At 56.4% G+C, this 8508-nt stretch overlaps 1 long non-coding RNA gene across 2 annotated transcripts; it reads right to left on the reverse strand.

The window, feature by feature from the left end:
• Window positions 1–6: 6 nt before the first annotated feature.
• LOC117795757 lies at window positions 7–2633 on the reverse strand. 2 transcript variants are annotated; one of them, XR_004619885.1, is made up of 3 exons: window positions 1809–2633; window positions 1483–1650; window positions 7–494 (listed from the first exon to the last, which is right to left on the reverse strand). It is a non-coding gene; the product is annotated as an uncharacterized LOC117795757 (long non-coding RNA). The 2 variants fall into 2 exon arrangements; XR_004619884.1 differs by having other exon boundaries at window positions 1886–2630.
• Between the last annotated feature and the right edge of the window lie 5875 nt (window positions 2634–8508).

The raw sequence follows: 8508 nt of genomic DNA on the forward strand, positions 1-8508 counted from the left end.
CCCCGCGCTGAGGGGCCGGCAGCAGCGGCGCCGGGGCCTCCAGGAGGAGCGGACAGGTGTGGCGCGGGCCCCGGCGCCCTCGGTGACCTGCGGGAGGCACCGGCCGCCCCGACACGGCGCCACGGGGGAGTCGCCCGATCCGCCGCAGGGATGGACAGATTCTGGGTCGCTCTGGGAAGCCTTGGGGCGCTGCCGCCTACCGAGGTCGGTGGGCCTCGGGTGGGCTCCTGGATCCTCTCTGCGTGAGCCCTGGCTGAGCGCTCCACCCCAAGGATCCCCAAGAATCTCTCCCTGCCCCAGCCGCCCCTGGGAGGTCGGGGGCCGGGATCGATGAGCCGGGAGTGACCCCCCTCAGTGACCTCCACCCCACCTGGTTCATCTGCCCCAGCAGCTCACCTTCCCCGTGAACCTCACTGAGGACAGAACGAGATTCTTTCTCAGAAATCAAAACGGAGGGCGCAGGGAGGGGGGGCAGGTGTTTGCTTAGGAGGCTTCTAGTGGGTGGGTGGGGAGGAAAAAAAAAAGGCATTTATTCACCCTGCACACCCACAAAGTGCCATGGACGGCTCTAGCAGACCTTTTCTCCTTAACCTCTCCCATCTACAGTCCAGTGGATGCCAGTACACCCATTTTAAAGACAGGCCTTGCCATTTGGGACAGGGGTCCAGAGCTGGGACAGGGCTTCCTGAGCCCCTCTCCTAATTCAGGGCAATGGGGACGCTGTGTGCTCTGGGAAGCCCCTTGTGGGGGCAGATTCGAGGCTGCAGGGGTCCCCCCCCCCACTACCGCTGGCCCTGAGCGCTCTCTGTCCTCACCAGGCCCGGGGCTGAGGGCTGAGTTGCACGCACAGCAGACAACTCTGGCTGGTCTCCCAGGAAGACCAAGCGGGGCCCTGAACAGCTGGTGTTTGGGTACTTGAGAGGTGTAAGATGCTGTGGCAGAGCCCTTGAACCCTAGGATGAGTCTGAGGTGCCCCGGAGCTTGGCCTGGGCTGGGGTCACTTAACCAAGGAGAGGGCAGGCTGTGTCACACGGGCAGGTCCCCCCCACAGGCACCTTCAGGGCGGCCGTGTGCCCACCTTCTGGATGAGGGGAGCGGAGCATGGGCTCTGTTTGTTCAGTGACCCGCACCGGCCGTCCCCCTGTTGTCGGGTCACTTTAAAGGCCGTGCTTGGGACTGGCCAGCCAGAGGCAGTAGCTTCAAACTTTGGTTCCACCCAGAGGTGTTCCAGCTTCCCACCCGGCCCCGGCTGACCTCGGCTCTGGGGAGAACCTGCCCAAGGAGCCCTCTTCCTCTAACAGCCTGTTATTCCAGTCCCGGGCAGGGGAGCTCCACTCGCAGCTGGATGGCAAGGCCGAGTGGGGCCGTGCTTCACACTAGCCTGGCTCTGAGCCATTTCCTGGCTGGGAGATTCAGGGCAAGGCCTGTGACCTCTCTCTGTGCCTCCGTTTCCTCTTCTTTAAAGTGGGGTAATGACCATACCTCTATCCGAGGTTCTTTGGTGGGATTACGGAGCCCATGCGTGAAAGTGCTCAGCATGGTGCGGGGCAGGGATGGCGTCAGGACAGCCAGCGGAGTCCCAGGATGAGGGAAGAGCACGCACGTTGTACCCGCTGCTGCTGTCGGCTGTAGTGCGTCGTTGCCTGCGCGCTGAACCAAAATGAGTTCCTCTTTTGCTTTGTTCAACATAATTAGCAAAAGCAAAAAGCTTTCCCCAGAACGTCCTCATCCATCTGTCTCTCCAGCTTCCCCCTTGCTGCCCCTTCCGAGCTGCAACCCTGACTCCGTTGTGGTTATTGGCTGCTCACCCGTGTCCTCCCGTGGACTCAGACAAGGCTCTGTCCTTGCGTTCCCGCCCGCCAGAGGCCCGCTTGACCTTCTGTACCTCACACTCTTTAGCTCCTGAGAGCTGGTGGGGCCTCCAGGGGCAGCCGGGCTTTCGAGCCGCCCAGCACCGAGCCTTTGCTTCCAGGCTGCCCTCACCCAGTCCTGCAGCGGCGGTGGCCCTGGCAGGTGGAGGAGGGAAGTCCCTCAGCTGAGCAGCGATGGGTCGGATACCACCTCACAGCCAGTAGGATGGCCGTGGCCAGAAACGGAGAAGAACAGGTGTTGGCGAGGGCGTGGAGAGCCCGCAGCCTGCTTACTGCTGGTGGGAACGCAGAATGGGGCCGCCGCCGGGGGAGACAGTCTGGTGGCTCTCAGTAGTTGAACAGAATTATCATGCCATCTAGCGACTCCACTTCTAGGTATAGTCTCAAAAGAATTGAGAACAGGTGTCCCAGCAGAAGCTCGTACGTGACTGTTCACGGCAACATTGTGTACAATCGTCAGAAGTTGGAAAACCCAAATATCCGTCACCAAATGAATGGATAAACCAAAAGGGGTCGATACGTGTAATGAATAGTCCTCAGACGTAGAAAGGAATGAGGCAGTGACTCGCTCCAAAATGGATGGGACTTAGAATTATCACATGAGTGGGAGAGGCCAGATACAGAAGGCCACATATATTACGATTCCACTTGGATGCGATGTCCGGAATAGGTAAACCCATGCAGATAGGAAGCAGACTGCTGGTTGCCAGGGGACAGGGAGGAATGGGGAATGAGTGCTAATGGGTACAAGGTTTCTTTTGGGGGTGATGAAAATGTTCTAAAATTGATTGTGGTGGTAATTGTGCGACATTGCGAATGAAGGAAACAATTTTAAGTGGTTAGTTTTATGTTATGCGAATTTTGCCTGAAAACTCCCCCCCAAGAGCACCAATGAGTCTGGCCCACGGTCACCGGGTTGGACCCCAGGTGGCTGAAGACGTTGCCGGGTAAACTAAGTGCCTGAGTCGGAACAGGGCGAGCTGCTCAAGCTCTGGAAATTCTCCTCGAACACGTGATGTGCATACCCCCCGTTTGCTCGTTAGACAGACGTCCAGGGGACCCGCATGTTGGGGAATATAGCAGCAGGACTGCGTGCCTGATTCCCCAGCCTGTGGCCCCGTCTCTGATCTTTAGTTTTCTTTTTTTTTTTTTTTTAAAGATTTTATTTATTTATTTGCCAGAGATAGAGACAGCTAGCGAGAGAGGGAACACAAGCAGGGGGAGTGGGAGAGGAAGAAGCAGGCTCATAGCAGAGGAGCCTGATGTGGGGCTCGATCCCATAACGCCGGGATCACGCCCTGAGCCGAAGGCAGACGCTTAACCGCTGTGCCACCCAGGCGCCCCTGATCTTTAGTTTTCTTATCTATGAAGCGGGGGCAAGAACAGTACCTGCCTCCCAGGGTTGTGGGAGCATGAGAGGAGGCAGGACCTGCAGAGGCCAGCAAGCACGCGGAGTATCACTGTTACTATTCAGGCATGGATGTTGGCCATCTCTCAACCACCAAGGTAGACTGAGGTCCTGGGCGCAAAGGGCTCATGAAATGTCTGGAGGGCAGACACTTAGGTTTGGGGACAAGGAGCAGGAACAATGTTCCAACTCACCTCGCTGAGGTGGCCCACAGACCAGGGACAGCACAGATGCTGGGTGTGGGGCTCGCGCTTCTCTGCCCCTCCGACACATGTACTAGACCGCACATTATTCCTGCCTCTTGGCTTCCTGGCTCCCATTCAGGTTGGCAGCAGGTGCTTCTGGCTGAGCTTAGATCGGCAAGGGGGCTGGGGAAATGAGAGCCCAGAGGACGGCTCTGTTTCCTTAGGAGGGGTAAATGCAGATATGGTTTGGGGGTGCAGGAGGGCTGGCCCCTGGGGAGGAGAGATGGGGGAGGGAGCCAGCGACCTCAGATGAGCACACAGTTAACTGATGGGGGTTGAGATCCATGTGTGGACATGTGCTCAGTTCCTGGGAAAAGGCTGTCAGAGACGGAACATTTCAGGAAAAAAAGAGCTAGGGCCCAAGTTGGGGCAGGTTCAGGACCCAAGCTGGCTGAAGGCATTTGGGGGATGGAGGACGGCATGGTGGTGGGCCGTCCACAGTGCAGGGGATCCCACCTGAAACCCTGCGTGAGGCCCTTTCAGACCAATAATCTGGCCAGAGGACTGGGCCTATGGGACCTCCGGCCATCTAGCAGCTATGGACCCAGTGCCCTTGCCCAGATGCGGGAAGCCCTGTACCACATGGCTGGCTCCCTCCTGGGGCCCCTTGAGGGCCTGAAGACGGGTTCAGTCCCAGGAGGGCTGCTCTGAGCTCCAGCTGTGGCCTGCTGTCTGGGGCCCAGCTGCCGCCTGCTGGCCTCCGTCGCCTGGCCTCACACAGCCACCTGGGCCGCTCTGCACCCCAGCTGCTGGCCTCTGAGGCCCAAGAGTGCAGGGAAGCGGGACAGACAATCCCCCCCCCCCAAGCAGCTTGCTCTGAGAGGAGGCTCTGCTCCCCAGCCAGCCAGAAACACATGTCCAGCTGTGAGGCAGGGAAGGGACCTCAAGGCTGGAGCCTGTAATCATGGAATTTGAACCCCCTTTTGGTTTCCCCAGAGCCCTCCACCCCCATCCATTAGCAGGAAATCCCCCTTGGCCTCATATCCTGGGAACTTGATTAGCAAAACCCTTTGCTTGGTAGGGGGGGGTGGCGGGGGGGGCGGTGTCTAGGCCCCTTATGGACACTTCTAGGTCTGATGCTGGGACATCCTCTCCTGGGAATCAGGTGGCCATTCGCAGCCCTGGTCTGAGCAGCTGGGATCACCTGGCAGAAGGGACCATATATACTCTGTACCCTAGGACTGAGAGCACCTGGGAGTTAGAGCCCCCTAGTTTGGGGGGAGAGCCTCCAGGACTGCAGGAGGAAGCTGGGTCCTAGTGCTCAGGCATCCTGCTTTGATCTTCCCTCCCCACCCCCCATGCGAGTGAACAGGGGATCCTGTAGGGTTTTCTGGCCCCAAGCTCAACCCTTTGGGTCCCACTGGTCATTTGGCAGGACCTGCCTGGCTCTCAGCACGCCTGTCCCATCCTGCTCTCCCCACAAAGCCTCGGCTGGTGGTGGATGGTCCTGGCTGAAGGGCCCTCCTGCGTGCTGACCTGCAGCTGACCTGGGCTGGCCGGGGGAGTGTTGGGGTCCACCTGGGAATGGCCACATTCCAAAGCTGGGAGGAGGAAGGGTATGGGGATGGGAGGTGCTTCCTAAAAATCTGTGGTGATGGGGCTCTTTGGGGTGTCACAGGAGTGTGCCCAGCGGTGCTCCTCACTGGACAGGTGAGGAGAGGCATCGGGGAGGTCAGGCTGCCCCAGGCCTTGTGGGGAGAGCCAGAGACAGCTCCTCGTAAGCTCTCCCAGCTGCTGGTTCCTTCGCACCCTAATGAGCTCTGGGCCAGCTGGTCCCCATCCGAGGCCTGTGGGTCCCCTTGCCTGCAATAGCGGCTGCAGGCCCGGGAGGCCGGCCATGTGACCTTCGGCCCGTCCTCCCTCCCACCCTGTGATCTGCACGTGGCCCCTGGGGAGGCAGAAACAAACCCTCAGATCTCCTCGCTGGGAACCTCTCAGCGCCAGCACATCAAAGGGGGCAGCGGGGCGCGGGGGCGGCAGATGCTTCTCTTAAAGGGCCACACCACTGTTTAATTCAAAGCAGATCCTGGGAACAGCTGTCTAGCTACCGCCTGGGAGGGAGGACGCGGGCCAGAAGGAGCGGGGAAGGCAGGGGTCCTTGTCCTCCCCAGACCGCGCTCATTTGCTGCTCAGAGCTGGTGAGAGGCTAGGCTGGGGCAGTGTTGGGAGACACCACCAGCCCCCACCTAGCTTGCCGCTCCTTGTCTCAGAGGAGGGCACTGAGGGCCGAGTAAGCACTTCCTCTGGTCATTCTGCTGGTCAGGAGGATAGGAACTCAGAGACTCCACTTGTTTCATGAATCAATACCATGATCATTCTAGTGAGCGCCGAGGCTCTGCCCTGCCTGGGGGCTGCCAGCCCCAGCTCCCTGCCCTGAGCCCTGTCCCCAGGCCGTCTTCTGGGGCAAGGAGGGGCTCTGATAGTGTCCAGCTGCTGGAGGACCTCCAGGACATGATGTCAGAGGTAAGAAAACAAGAAAGCAGACCAGCGCTGCAAGGTGTGGTCTTCTTTGGCAGTGGGCACTCACTGCCTTAATGATAATACAGGTAATTTCCAGAAAGTTCTGTGTTGGAAAGTAGATTGGGCTGGGTAAGTTAAAAGTGCAATGTTACTATAATCATATCCATATATGTATGTAAACGCACATATACACATATGTATCTTTTTTTTTAAAGATTTTTTATTTATTTAACAGAGACAGCCAGCAAGAGAGGGAACACAAGCCCGGGGAGTGGGAGAGGAAGAAGCAGGCTCATAGCAAAGAAGCCTGATGTGGGGCTCCATCCCAGATCACCGGGATCACGCCCTGAGCCGAAGGCAGGCGCCTAACGACTGCGCTACCCAGGTGTCCCCATAAGTATCTTTTAAACACATTTGGCTGAACCCTAAGTACGGGGCGGGGCGGGGCCTCCCCGGCCACTCGCTCTTTGAGGTGGTAGGAGCTCTGCTGCCCACGCCGGCCGGGGCCGTTTACCTGGAACGTATGACCTGCGCCCCTAATAGAACCACAGTTCAGGACGTCATTTCTTTGGAAAATACAGCCTTAGCGCCATCTGAGATGCCCAGGAAGATAACTCCCATTGACCTCCTCCTTCCTCTGCTTTCAGGTTGGGCCGAGGCAGCCGAGGAGATTATGTGCAGCCCGGGGCAAGGACCCCAACCTAGTCTCCTGGCCAGGCTCAGGGCCAACAGGGGCCCAGTGTGGGGCCCTCACTGCCTGTGATGTTCTCTGTGGCTCAGCGGCATCGAGCCTCTGTCTCCTGGGTCCTGCTGCTGCCACTGCTCCTTTTACAACTGGAGAACCAAGACCCAGGCGGCCAGGACTTCATGCCCCGACCACGCCCCAGGCTGCCCATATGCTGAGACATCCCATATAGCATCCAACTGGGGACACTTGGCACTCTGGGTGCAGTGTAAGGGGGTAGAGGTGGTCCTGGAGCAGGGTCATGGGGGCCATGGTGAGAACAGAAGAGGGTCTACCATGCAAGAAGGAAGGAAAGAAGTTACGCCTGTGTCCCCTTGGTCTGATACATGCATGTGCTTGTCTTTGCAAAAAGACATGCGGGAAGGCTGCCCCAGAGCTGAAAGAGGACGGTTTTCTGTGGGGTCAGTAGGAACGGACCAAGAGGGAGAGATCCTTTCTGGCTGTCTTGTTTTATCCTTGTAACATTTGAATCACATAAATATTTGCATAACCAAGTATAACCTTCAATCAAAAAAAAAGAAAAAAAGACCCCAAAATTCAGAAATAAATGAACCTATGTATCGGATGAATATAAATACACAGAAAAAGAGAATTAATTCAAATAAAATTCGAACGCAGTACCCTGTATTATTTATTTATTTAAAGATTTTATTTATTTGTCAGAGATGGGGGCAGCGCAAAAGCTGGAGGAGCAGAGGGAAAGGGAGAAGCAGGCTCCCCACTGAGCAGGAACCAGATGCGAGACTCGATTCCAGGACCCTGGGATCATGACCTGAGCCGATGGCAGAGACTTAACCAACTGAGCCACCCAGGCGTCCCTGTATTTCTTCTTTTTTAAAGATTTATTGATTTATTCGAAAGAGAGGGGGGAGGGGCAGAGGGAGCAAATCTCCAAGCCGACCCCCCACGGAGTGCAGAGCCTGACGTGGGGCTCGGTCCCACGACCCGTGAGATCATGACCTGAGCTGAAATCAAGAATCAGACACTTAACCAACTGAGGCACCTAGGTGCCCCCAAATTATCTGTATTTCTTTAGTGGTTTATATTCTGGGGACAAAAACAACCACAAAGAGATCTTGAAATTTCCTTAGTAGGTCTGTAATTAATAGATCACTTTAGTAATTCCAACGCTGTTGGGAGGGAATTTGGGAACAGAGAATGTTAGTAAATATACTGATGTGACTGAAAACGAGCATTCTCATTGTAGAGGAAGGGATATTTGCTTGAACCATGTAGATTTGCTTTTTTTTTTTTTAGAACAAAAATGGCTGAATATTGGCAATTTCTTATGATTCAACCACACATAAATACGGAATGAGGGAGGGGGAAGAAGCCTGAGGCATTCGATGCCTTCGGGATGCCAACTGTGTTCCTGCAGGACAGAGGCACTCCGAAGCCCTGAGCTCACTCAGCTCCAGGCCTTGGTTTCTAAATCCCATTCCCCTCCGTGGGAGACCGGGGCTTCCTTGAGAAATGGTGGATTCAGGGCTGCGACAGGGAACATCCTGGGTGAGCCTCAAACATAGTAAGTGACAGAAGTGAAGGAGTGCTCAGAGAAGAGTGGAAACACGTCGAAAGGATGCAGGAAAGATGTCACTGGGCAAGGCGCCTGCAGACTCGCTCGGAGGATGGTATCGATGCTGGATTTCCCCACGGTGCACAGCACTGCAGTGGTGTGTAAGAGGGTGGCTTTGCTCTTGGGAAACACATACAAGTTCTGAGTGGTGGAGGTGCACAGTGTCTCCAACTGACTCTTAAATGGCTCAGAGAAAATCTAGG

Source organism: Ailuropoda melanoleuca, chromosome 13 (genome assembly GCF_002007445.2).
Source record: "Ailuropoda melanoleuca isolate Jingjing chromosome 13, ASM200744v2, whole genome shotgun sequence".
Classification (NCBI taxonomy): domain Eukaryota; kingdom Metazoa; phylum Chordata; class Mammalia; order Carnivora; family Ursidae; genus Ailuropoda; species Ailuropoda melanoleuca.